The sequence below is a fragment of the Saccoglossus kowalevskii genome, chromosome 3 (genome assembly GCF_978046115.1).
Source record: "Saccoglossus kowalevskii chromosome 3, keSacKowa6.1, whole genome shotgun sequence".
In the NCBI taxonomy this organism is placed as follows: Eukaryota; Metazoa; Hemichordata; class Enteropneusta; family Harrimaniidae; genus Saccoglossus; species Saccoglossus kowalevskii.
In genome coordinates, this window is record NC_140643.1 from 47,387,299 (window position 1) to 47,399,626 (window position 12,328).

Sequence of the window (12,328 nt, forward strand, 5' to 3'; positions counted from 1 at the left end):
CCGTGTGTCCATCTGTCCGTGTGTCAGTCTGTCCAGATTCATATTTCAGAATCCTGTGGACCGATTCCGTTCATTCTATGTATTTGCCTAGTACCTTATGTGGGACATATGCACATGCAGTGGTTTAGCGATTAGATTCAAAATGGCCGACTGGCAGCCATCTTGTTTTTTGAAAATGTTGTATTTTGGACATGCTTTGTCAGTTGTCATTCAAACTTGGTACATAGATTATACATGTTAGGATACATGTCCATGACGATTTATTTTGCAATTGGATCAAAGATGGTCGACTGGCAGGCATCTTGTTTTTGTTTTTTTATACGGCATCTTGGACGTGCTCTGTCAGTTTTCATTCAAATTTGGCACATACATGTACTTTATACAGGTTAGGATGCATGTCCATGACAATATGTTTCAAAATCTGGTCAAGGATGGCCGATTGACAGCCATCTGATTTTTTGGCCTTACTACTATATTTCCACAATTTATGTACCATTTTCATTCGTATTTGGCACATACATCATACATATCAGTGTGTTTCATAATCAGATCAAAGATGGCTGAATAACGGCTGTTTTTATTTTGGCCATATTACTATGACACGAAACACGTGTTTTGATGTAAATAAACAATCTGTTGTATACGCCACTTCGAACTCAAGTTTCAAGGACACGCTCGCGACAACCCCTCCGCTTTAATATGACGAGCACAAAGAGAACTTAATGGGAACTGTGTCATTTTCAATGACTTGTGCTATATCTGTTCTAAATATAAAAAAATCCACTTGTTATAATGACACAAATTTTGACAGGTCATGGTTTACTTTTAGGCAGTTTTGTTCCCTTGCAGAGAAAACTTACCATTTTTGTTTCCCTTTCCTGATTTCATAGTGAAATAAAAACTGTTAATTTTTAGTTTCACTCGCATCAATAGAATGGACTTGGCTATTCAGTTTTGATCAAATTTAATTTTTCGGATTATATTCCAACCACAAAATTGTCTCATTTTGTGTAGCTACACCCTGGCAGCCATGTTTGGCTTATGAAACAGGAGAAGATGTAACAGTGGTGTTGACATAGATTTATTATCAGTTTCTCTAAGGTGTTAATTTGGTAGAGGATTATAACTAAGGTTACATGAAAGGGGTAGCCACAGTAGCATGTCCCTGTTCTTTAAGGTCTATGATTTAAGTACCGTTATATAGACTAAACATTGTTTATCCAAGTTGAACCAGAGTACCCATGATCAATTTGGCTGACCCAGAAACGCCCAGGACTTTTACTGACTGCATATTACACCTTCATTATATTTTGTACAAGTCTCGCCCATTTGCCCCTTGATCTTCAATAGTAGTGTTCATGCTACACAAAGTATGGGCTAATCTCATATGTTTGAGTTCATGTACAGAAGGAAACGATGGTTAGCACGGGGTAAAGAACGCCCAAACTTATTAGGAATAATAGTAAATAAGAATAGTAGTAAATCTCCTAAATGAACATTAAATACAATGGTTTTTTTAGCCGAGCTAAGTGTTCATGCATGTTTTGCCTGTGCTAAGGCTTTGGACCGACCAGATTTACTCTGTACCTAGTATTTCTTAGCCTGTGTTCATGCACATTCTTTTAGCACAGGCTAAGGTATTGGACCTCTTAGCCTTTGCTAAAGAGCTCTGCGTGAATACTACTAACAAGTGTCTTCTGTTTATTCATATCTTAGGCGCATACATTAAGGATATATATTTTTTACGAATACGCCAGTGCTACTCATGACAACATATTGACAACCCGTTTGAATGTGAACCAGGAAAATACAGCAAAGTAGTGATTTTATCTAGTGAAGTTGAGTTACATGTTATTCAGTTATTCTCATGTTTTGGTAAAGGAGACAATAAAGTTATAGAAATTGATGAACTGTCTTCAGATATTTTATCAAGCATAACAGCGATAACGACAACTGCTTCACGATTAGAATGTACTGCTTCACGATTAGAATGCACTGGTAGTAAAGGCCATAAACCGGAGCTTGTGGTATTATTAGAAACTTAGCCACGTGAACGCAGAGACCCGTAGGGATCCATCACCTTGTTCAACCACGCAGTCTTGCGAACGTGTCGGTAACAATGTCATTGGTTCCAGTATTATTATTAAGTTTACATTTCCCTGGTGTGCCACCTTAGATATGTATAACGATGCATCATCGATGGATGCTGCACAAATCTTCTTGATATTCAGTGACAGATTGTTCAATGTTGTTGTATACTTTGGTGTTATGTACATTATCATTAGCTTACTTATTCATGGTAGGGATTTCTGATTTTTTGTCATTGAGGTCACTCATCCAAGGTTGGATGTTTCCACTGGTAGAGCTTGAAGTTTTCTTAGATCTTGTTTCACTTCCTTTATTTCTTGTCTCCTTTCTTTAGTGATTGCTGACTGTCTCGTCTTCGACTCAATCTCCATGCCTGTCTGCGCTGCTATTAAATTAATTCTCCATGTGGTGTTTGTATTATTGATCTGCTCCTTAAGGTTGCCCATCTCCAAGGACAGCTCTACATTCCTCTCCTTCAGAGCGGTGACCTTTTCTTGCAATTCTTGTTCTCTAGTTTTTAAATATTGCAAGTCAATTGATTGATGTTGTGATTTTGTCTCTAACTCCGAATACAATTTGGTAATGTTGATATAGTTTGTTTCTTGTGTTTCAATCATCACTTCTAACACCGACCTATCTATTGGGTCTTTAGTATGCTTTGGAGTGCTAGTTGCTTGATCGACAAGATGGTGCCCACCAACCAACTATTGTGAATTAGAAACTGAAGAATGACATCCTGCAGACCAGGTCTAATCTACCATGGCCTTCAACATCAGCTGAGTTGACTCTGGAATCTGCACGTACAATAGTTTCCACCAAGCTGTATAACTTTTTGGCTTGGGTTGTAGGTGCTTCTCATGACCCAGAAGAAGGGCAAAGAGTAAAGATAGGAGCAGCAGAGGATCGCCGGATCCTTACAATATGTCAGGATATAATATACCTGGCTACAAAGGGGAGGCAGATGATGCCCAAGCACACAACTTTATCAATGGCAATGCGCCATTTGAGTGGATCATCAGAGCTGGTTGGATTGCTTAACGGCTTTGGATATTGTGTGTCACAAACCAGTGTGTTGGAGCATGATACAGCTCTAGCTCTGCAGGAGATAGAGAAAGGTTCTAGTAAGCTTCCCTTAAATCTGGAAAAGTCAATAGATAGGGCAGAGATGATTTTTAAGCTCGTCTTGTTCTCTGCATCGTGTGACTACCTGAAACTTATTTAGAAATGAAGATTTACTTTAGTTATAAATAATTATTGTAGTTCCCAGACTGGGAAGTGGAGCATTATTTAGTATTTTAATGAAAAAAGTCATTGCTTTTATCCAATAAATCGTCTGCTTCTTATGTCGCTAAAACTGTCGGCGCGCTCGATTGGCCTATCCAACCGCCCAAATTACAGATTAGCGCGCAGCAGCCAATCGGAAACATTGTATCATTCGGCGCGGCTTCAGTGTTGTCGTCGTATATCTCAACACAGTGAACGTGAAACCATCATGTCCGTCTCTGGAAGTTCGCCTCATTGTAGGTGTTTTGTCCATTGTTCTGGCGTAATCGAAGATCTAAAGCTTTTCACAGAGAAACGATGGAGCACAGTTTTAAACAGCGTTAAAATTTGGTTTTCAGGCCGATATCGCGAGAGATTTTGTGCAGGAATTCGGGTCTGCTGCCCTACATGGCGATGGCGATTGTTTTGCAATACCAGTACCGGAACATGGTAGATTTCACCCAACTTGCTATCGTTATTTTACGGATTTATCAAAGCAAGAGCGAGGAAAACGGAACAAAGAGAAACAACAAAGAAATATTGGATCATGTCAGACAGGTAGGCAGTACATTTGTTTACATTTTTAGCATGTATAGACTGAGTAATTTGTGAACTGCAGACATTAATGTTAAAGGAGCCCCAGTCCCACATGTAGCAAACCGTGTGTTGTCCGATTAGACTTTTCTGTACTTTCACTCAAGTCTCAAGGTCACTCTTTGTCATTAACGGTATTGACTTTCGTCCGTCAACCCACCTCATCCGTAGACAGATGCGATACGCGGTGCCCGTTCGATGCATGTTAACGTGTGTGCCCATTGCAGATCATGAGCAAATGGTATACTGCGTAACGTGCAATAAAAAAATTACACATTTTATCAATATTCGACGTCAAAATGCATGATGACTTCCAACATAATGTTTAAACAATAATTTTGTATACCATTTGCCCAACATCTGCAATATGGGCACACACGTTAACACGCATCGAACAGGCACTGCTATCGTATCGCATAAAAACTGCCAGCCATATTTTTAATATTAGAATTACTTGAAAATTTGTAATTAATTACATCGGTTCAATATCGTCAATTACAATTGAGATTACTTAAATATATGTATGTCATTAATTACAATTAGTTACAATTACAATTTTGTAATCCCTGCTGTCACCAATTCATATGTTCACAAAAATGTGACATCACTAAATTGGACTGTGCTGCTAAAAAATATAACCCCCCCCCCAAATCTAATTGAAAACTCGTTTTCATGGCAGTGACATCTTTTGCAGTTCTGCAAAATTGGTAAATATTTTTTTAAAAAGCCATGCTAATTTTGTATTTTTTTTTTAATGGGGTGGATGTATGCAACTTCAGCCCTTGAGTGCTGTGTCGTATCCTGTAATTTTCATTTGAAATGTTAGGATTAAAATATGTAAATTTCTATCACCCTTCACACACTAATTTTTTATATCCATTCATAATAAGGACTGTTATCTTTCATAAACTACACATTGGGTTACCTCTATAATTATGTTATTCATAAATGTGATGAGATACCTATATTACTCTTCTTCTTTTACTTTATGATAATCTAAAATTGTAAAAATCAGAATTATAATAATTATTATGTTTTATATAATGTTCAACAACGAGTATTACTTTATGTGTTAAATTTTCCGAATCAAATAATTATGTATCATTATGTACTTTGTATTAATCCTGTATTATGCTCGATAGAGCAAATATCTGGACTATATTACTTTGTTTTATTTTGCGAATGAAATGAAGATTGCAAAAAAAAATGCTTGAATTCAAATGCGATGTCCAGATTGCTCATAGCGTTATGCCCCCAGCATCTAATTTCTTTCTACATTATAATTTTCATGCAGGTGTAACAAGTACAGTACAGCTGATTATTTTTTAATCATTTGCTTGTCTCAATTTTTTTTTTATTTCTACAGAGTCGGAGCCTTCGGCTTCTACATTTAAATGAAGGTGGTCAGGATGCAGGTCCGTCGTCGGCCTCGGCAAAGAGACACCTGCGTTCATCAGATTCGAGTCTTGCTAGTATTCCAAAGCAGTCATCTGTCTCTGCCCACATTCTCCTCAAGGTATGCATCATCTGCAGACAAAATAAAACTTTTACAGACTCTGATCGGAAGAAAAAGAAGGAACCCTTAATGTTGTGCGAGCAGCCAGATGGTGGCAGACTAGCGATAGCTGCTAAGGACAAGAAGGATGACCAAATCCTCCTTCAGATTCAAGACCGCGACTGTGTAGCGATAGAGGTGCGATATCATCGCAGTTGTCTCAGGAACTACACAGTATATCAGTCAAGGAAGAGTGTCTCCTTTGAGCCCATCAAAGATAAATATGGGAAGGCATTTGCCACGTTTTGTAGCAATGTCATTGAAAGCAAAATAATCAAGGACAAACAGATATATAGAATGTCATCATTGAGATGCATGTTTGTAAGATCAGTGAGAGATGTCGAGGGTGAGAATGCCTCAAGTTACAAGACTTACAGTATTAAACAACGGATCAAAAGGAAATATCCGCAGCTCTGTTTCCTCCAGCCCAAAAAGAGGTACAATAGCGAAATTGTTTATGTTGACGCACTCTCCACCGAAGACCTCTTGCCAAGAGCTGTTGGTTCTGGAGAGGAGACAGACATAACCACCACTGATACAGGCACAGACACCACAGATGATGAAAGAGTAGAACGTCAGATACCCACAACTTCACTTCGAGATCGATACACCACTGTGCAAGATCTGAAGAATGACATCCTGCAGACCAGGTCCAATCTACCATGGCCTCCAACATCAGCTGAGTTGACTCTGGAATCTGCACGTACAATAGTTTCCACCAAGCTGTATAACTTTTTGGCTTGGGTTGTAGGTGCTTCTCATGACCCAGAAGAAGGGCAAAGAGTAAAGATAGGAGAGCAGAGGATCGCCGGATCCTTACAATATGTCAGGATATAATATATCTGGCTACAAAGGGGAGGCAGATGATGCCCAAGCACACAACTTTATCAATGGCAATGCGCCATTTGAGTGGATCATCAGAGCTGGTTGGATTGCTTAACGGCTTTGGATATTGTGTGTCACAAACCAGTGTGTTGGAGCATGATACAGCTCTAGCTCTGCAGGAGATAGAGAAAGGTTCTAGTAAGCTTCCCTTAAATCTGGAAAAGTCAATAGATAGGGCAGAGATGATTTTTAAGCTCGTCTTGTTCTCTGCATCGTGTGACTACCTGAAACTTATTTAGAAATGAAGATTTACTTTAGTTATAAATAATTATTGTAGTTCCCAGACTGGGAAGTGGAGCATTATTTAGTATTTTAATGAAAAAAGTCATTGCTTTTATCCAATAAATCGTCTGCTTCTTATGTCGCTAAAACTGTCGGCGCGCTCGATTGGCCTATCCAACCGCCCAAATTACAGATTAGCGCCAGTGTGTTGGAGCATGATACAGCTCTAGTTCTGCAGGCGATAGAGAAAGGTTCTAGTAAGCTCCCCTCAAATCTGGAAAAGTCCTCATATACTACGCTGGTTTGGGATAATAACGACTTTGGAGAAAGAACCCTTTCAGGAAAAGGAACAACCCACAACACAAATGGGATAGCTGTACAACACGAAAATGTTCCTGTCATAACACCTCATGCTTTACCCATCCAGAGTAAGAAGAGGACAAGAGAACGATTTTTGCCTGCACCTGCTGCAGCACTGGTGAGATTCACTGGCCAGAGGAAATCATCACCAGAGACATTTGCTGATTCTGTGCCACTTGAGATGAGTCAGTACAATGATATTCTCCATTCTAACAAAGAAAAGGATGCAGCCTTCTATGTTGCAAAATCCTCACATGAACAGCTGCTGCCATCATGGACTGGATTTAATCAACTGCTTTCATCCAATGTCCCTCCTAAGGCAACAATAGCATACTTGCCAGTGATAGATGCCAGCCCGACAGATTTTAACACTGTCCACACAGTACTACACCGAAGTCTGGAGATAGCGCATCAGTTGGAACTTCCAGCCATTGTGATAGTGGTTGATCAGGCCATTTATTGCAAAGCACAAACGATCCGCTGGCAAGAACCAACATTTCAGGAGAAGATAGTCATTCGTCTTGGGTATTTCCACACGACAATGGCAGCTCTTGCTTGTATTGGAAAGCGATTTCAGTATGCAGGGTTGCAAGACATCTTATCGAAGCAAGTGTAGTAGCTACAGGCTCGGTCACTGGTGTGATGAATGGCCACAACTACAATAGAAGTATGAGATGTCACAAACTAATGGCTGAAGCACTTCATCGCTTGCGCTGGCAGAGCTTCATGTGTACGTTGGAAGAAGAAAAGCAACATCAGTGCAGAGAAGTGGTGTCATCTCTACAACAGTCATTTCCAAGTGAGTTCACCAACAACATTCAAGGAGAGATGTTCCAAGCAATGATCAAGGAGTATGAGAATTTCATTGAAGAAGGACGCTACATTCAACTTGTGGTCTTCAAATCTTGACATGGTAGAAAATGTCATCCTGTTCATACGTGCCACACGAGAAGGGAATTGGCCACTCCATCTGGCTTCGGTCAGAGCCCTGCTTCTGCTACCTGCCAGTTTATTGGATTGAGATGACCCAACTTCCTACCACCCATCCTTACATTCATGAGGAGGTGATGAAGGGTTACTTTGGAGTCCAATGCCAAGACGATCATGGATTCGCACAGGTGGCATGTGACATGAGCATTGAACAGACAGTGAACAGGGACACAAATGCAAGAGGGAGGAGTAAAGGGATTTTCAAACAATCCAGGAGCTACCAACCGTTGGGTCAGAGGTCACCACGAAAGAGCCCTCATCACAAGTCAATGTGAAGAAATGGCTGGTAAAAGCAAGAAGTGCTCAAAAAGAGAAGATCTAACAAAAAAGCAGGATGACAAGGGACCAGCAGGATGTAGCCAACATCATGAGTACCATCAACAACATGACAAATCCCTTTGTGGTAGATCGAGAGACAGATGCTGATGATCTCGTTCACCTCTCTTCAGGAATTGTTGCACCAGTCAGTGTGCGCACAGATATCCTAGAAGCAGGAGATAAGAGGGGATGAAGCATTCTGCCAAAACCAGACTACAAGGAGATACTGATCTTAACAAGACAATTACAAAGATGAAGCTTAAGACTTTTGCCAGTTCCGACAAGCCAAAAGTCAACATGAAAGGGAAAGAAGTTGTACTGAAGAGTGCCCGTGAGTTACTAGCAAGGCTCATTATCATCGGTCGTGTGCATAAAGTTGATCAACGAAAGACGCTAAGTCACTCATTAAGCCCGTACCCTCCAGCCATTTGTAAACAAGACGGATGCTTAGTCAAGAGCAACAAGGCTGCCCTTCTTCACCAAGTGGAATCTACAAGTTCACTAGAGTCACCCCCAACATTGGATCCACCACAAGAGTCTGTATGGATCATTGATGGTATGGCATTGCTGCAATACCTCATACTAAGTAAGATGACTGCTACCATGGGACAGTTGGCCAAGAAAATTCTGAAGGATGCAGTGTACCTTGCCAGAAGCACCAAATCTAATGTTGTTCACTTTGTCACTGACACATATCCATTTGTCAGCATAAAAGGTGCAGAAAGACAAAAACGTGCTGCAAGTGGGTCCCAGCGGATTAAGATTGCAAACCAGGATCAACCAGTTCCAAAGCAATGGATGAAATTCTTGGCAAATAGCTTTAACAAGCAACACTTTACCAAGTTTTTATATGAGATGTGGTGTGCTTGCGGTTCAGATGAATTCAACGAAGTTGATGTATACTTCGCTCATTCTGAAGAATGCCACAAGTTAATGTGTTGTAGAGGAACCACTGTCAGTGAAGCAATTCCAGAGCTGTACACTACTCAAGAAGAGGCTGACACAAGGATGATGTTGCATGCAAAGTACATCAGCAACATGGGTATGAAGGATATCATCATTAAGAGCCCAGATACAGATGTATTCATCATCGGCATTGCCGTGTCTGCCCAACTTGATGGTTCCACATTGTATTTTCACACTGGAAAGCAAGATAAGGAGCGGACAATTGACTTGAAGGCGATACAGCATCATCTAGGAGATGACATCAGCAATGCAACCGTAGGCCTCCACACATTTACAGGGTGTGATTCCGTGAGTGCTTTCAATGGACGGGGAAAGACCAAACCTTGTACGGAATGAACAAAATCATTTTGGTGAATGAAGCAAGATATGCTCTGTTTTCCATGGCTACTAGGCAAGATGACATCATGCCCCCAAACAAAGATGCCCTCATGTTGTGCATCTATGGACCTTCCCTGTACGGAACTATGCGAGTGCAAGAACTGTAATAACATGATTACACTAGATGATGAGCCAATCATTGACGAAGTAGATGAAGGGGACAACAGTGATGATGAGAACTTTGAAGAGGAGTTATTATTTCAAAATGTATAGGTGGGTAGAAGAAATTTGTGTATCTTTCCTGTATAGAAAAAAAATGAATTAATTTTTCATAATTAATAACATGTATGCCACTTTGATTAATGCTTATTGATTTATCACACTTTCATGCATGTTTTGGTACAGAGGGGAAATTAAAAGTTGACACAAATACTTTGTGACTTTAAAAGGCACATAACAAGTTTTCTACTTCATACACGTACTTTAATATTTACATCTTAAAAGTATCAGGTTTTATGCTGAGCAACCAGCTTAATGCTGAATACGTATTAACCAGCAAAAGTCTTTATGAAAGTTCATATCCTACTGAATCATGCATGCATAATGCAGTATATAATAAAACCAAAAGTATGTTGTAAATAGTTTTTACTCTTGGTCTCTTTGTGTCTTTGTAGCATAAAGACGAGAATGACAGAGGCCTTACAGCTCTAAGTGGACTTCAACGTGCCCCATAACTTGAGAACCATGACACTTGACAGAGGCCCAACAGCACCCAGTGGACTTCAACATGCCCCATCATAGCTAAACCCTAACTCTTCTCACCATAATGTATTTTCCTTCAACATCGCCAGAGAAATGAACCTGTATGTAATTTAGTCACTTTGCTGATTTGTCAAGTTCTGTCAATTTAGGTCACGTATGACCCCATAAATGATCTTTGACCTAATATCATATCAGATTACTGCCATTTCTATGTTGCATACTTTTAATCCAAGTTTGAAGTTCATCTAATAAGCAGTTCCTCAGTTATTGTGAAAAAGGCTATTTCCATGCATGTAATGACCTTGACATTTGACCTTGTGACCCCAAAATCATGTCGGGTAATCATCTCTCCTATATGCATATACAAACCAAATTTTAAGTTGATCCCTTGAGTGGTTTTTGAGTTACATCAAGATCAAGCGGTTTTCATGTATGTAATGACATTAGACATTTGACCTGTGACATTTCAGAAGTGCTCCACTTCTGGGAGTGGGAACTAGCTGAATATTGATTACACATTCACTACCTACATTTTAAGCCATAATTATGTGGTATGAAACATACATGTATTGACTACAATTTGTGATAGGTGACATTTAATAATTAGCAGACAATTTTAAAATATGGAAATCATAATTGTGGTAGAACTGCCCTATTTGGTAGCAGACACTAACTAATTAAGACACTAATTACAGTAAAAATATTGAGTGTGCACCTTAACCACTTATGTTATATGAAACATACATGTATTGACTACAATTTGTGATAGGTGACATTTAATAATTAGCAGACAATTTTAAAATATGGAAATCATAATTGTGGTAGAACTGCCCTATCTATTTTCTAGCAGACACTAATTAAGTCACTAATTACAGGAAAAATATTGAGTTTGCACCATAACCACTTATGTGGTATGAAACATACATGTATTGACTACAATTTGTGATAGGTGACATTTAATAATTAGCAGACAATTTTAAATATGGAAATTATAATTGTGTTAGAACTGCCCTATCTATTTGCGAGCAGACACTAATTAAATCACTAATTACAGTAAAAATATTGAGTGTGCACCATAACCACTTATGTGATATGAAACATACATGTATTGACAACAATTTGTGATAGGTGACATTTAATAATTAGCAGACAATTTTAAAATATGGAAATCATAATTGTGTTAGAACTGCCCTATCTATTTGCGAGCAGACACTAATTAAGTCACTAATTACAGTAAAAATATTGAGTTTGCACCTCAACCACCTATGTGGTATGAAAAATACATGTATTGACTACAATTTGTGATAGGTGACATTTAATAATTAGCAGACAATTTTAAAATATGGAAATCATAATTGTGGTAGAACTGCCCTATTTGGTAGCAGACACTAACTAATTAAGACACTAATTACAGTAAAAATATTGAGTGTGCACCTTAACCACTTATGTTATATGAAACATACATGTATTGACTACAATTTGTGATAGGTGACATTTAATAATTAGCAGACAATTTTAAAATATGGAAATCATAATTGTGGTAGAACTGCCCTATCTATTTTCTAGCAGACACTAATTAAGTCACTAATTACAGGAAAAATATTGAGTTTGCACCATAACCACTTATGTGGTATGAAACATACATGTATTGACTACAATTTGTGATAGGTGACATTTAATAATTAGCAGACAATTTTAAATATGGAAATTATAATTGTGTTAGAACTGCCCTATCTATTTGCGAGCAGACACTAATTAAATCACTAATTACAGTAAAAATATTGAGTGTGCACCATAACCACTTATGTGATATGAAACATACATGTATTGACAACAATTTGTGATAGGTGACATTTAATAATTAGCAGACAATTTTAAAATATGGAAATCATAATTGTGTTAGAACTGCCCTATCTATTTGCTAGCAGACACTTATTAAGTCACTAATTACAGTAAAAATATTGAGTTTGCACCATAACCGCTTATGTGGTATGGAACATAAATGTA

At 38.6% G+C, this 12,328-nt stretch overlaps 1 pseudogene; it reads left to right on the top strand.

Moving 5' to 3' along the window:
- The first annotated feature begins 5,527 nt into the window (after positions 1–5,527).
- On the top strand, positions 5,528–7,583 carry LOC146748031 (uncharacterized; annotated as a pseudogene).
- Positions 7,584–12,328: the final 4,745 nt, after the last annotated feature.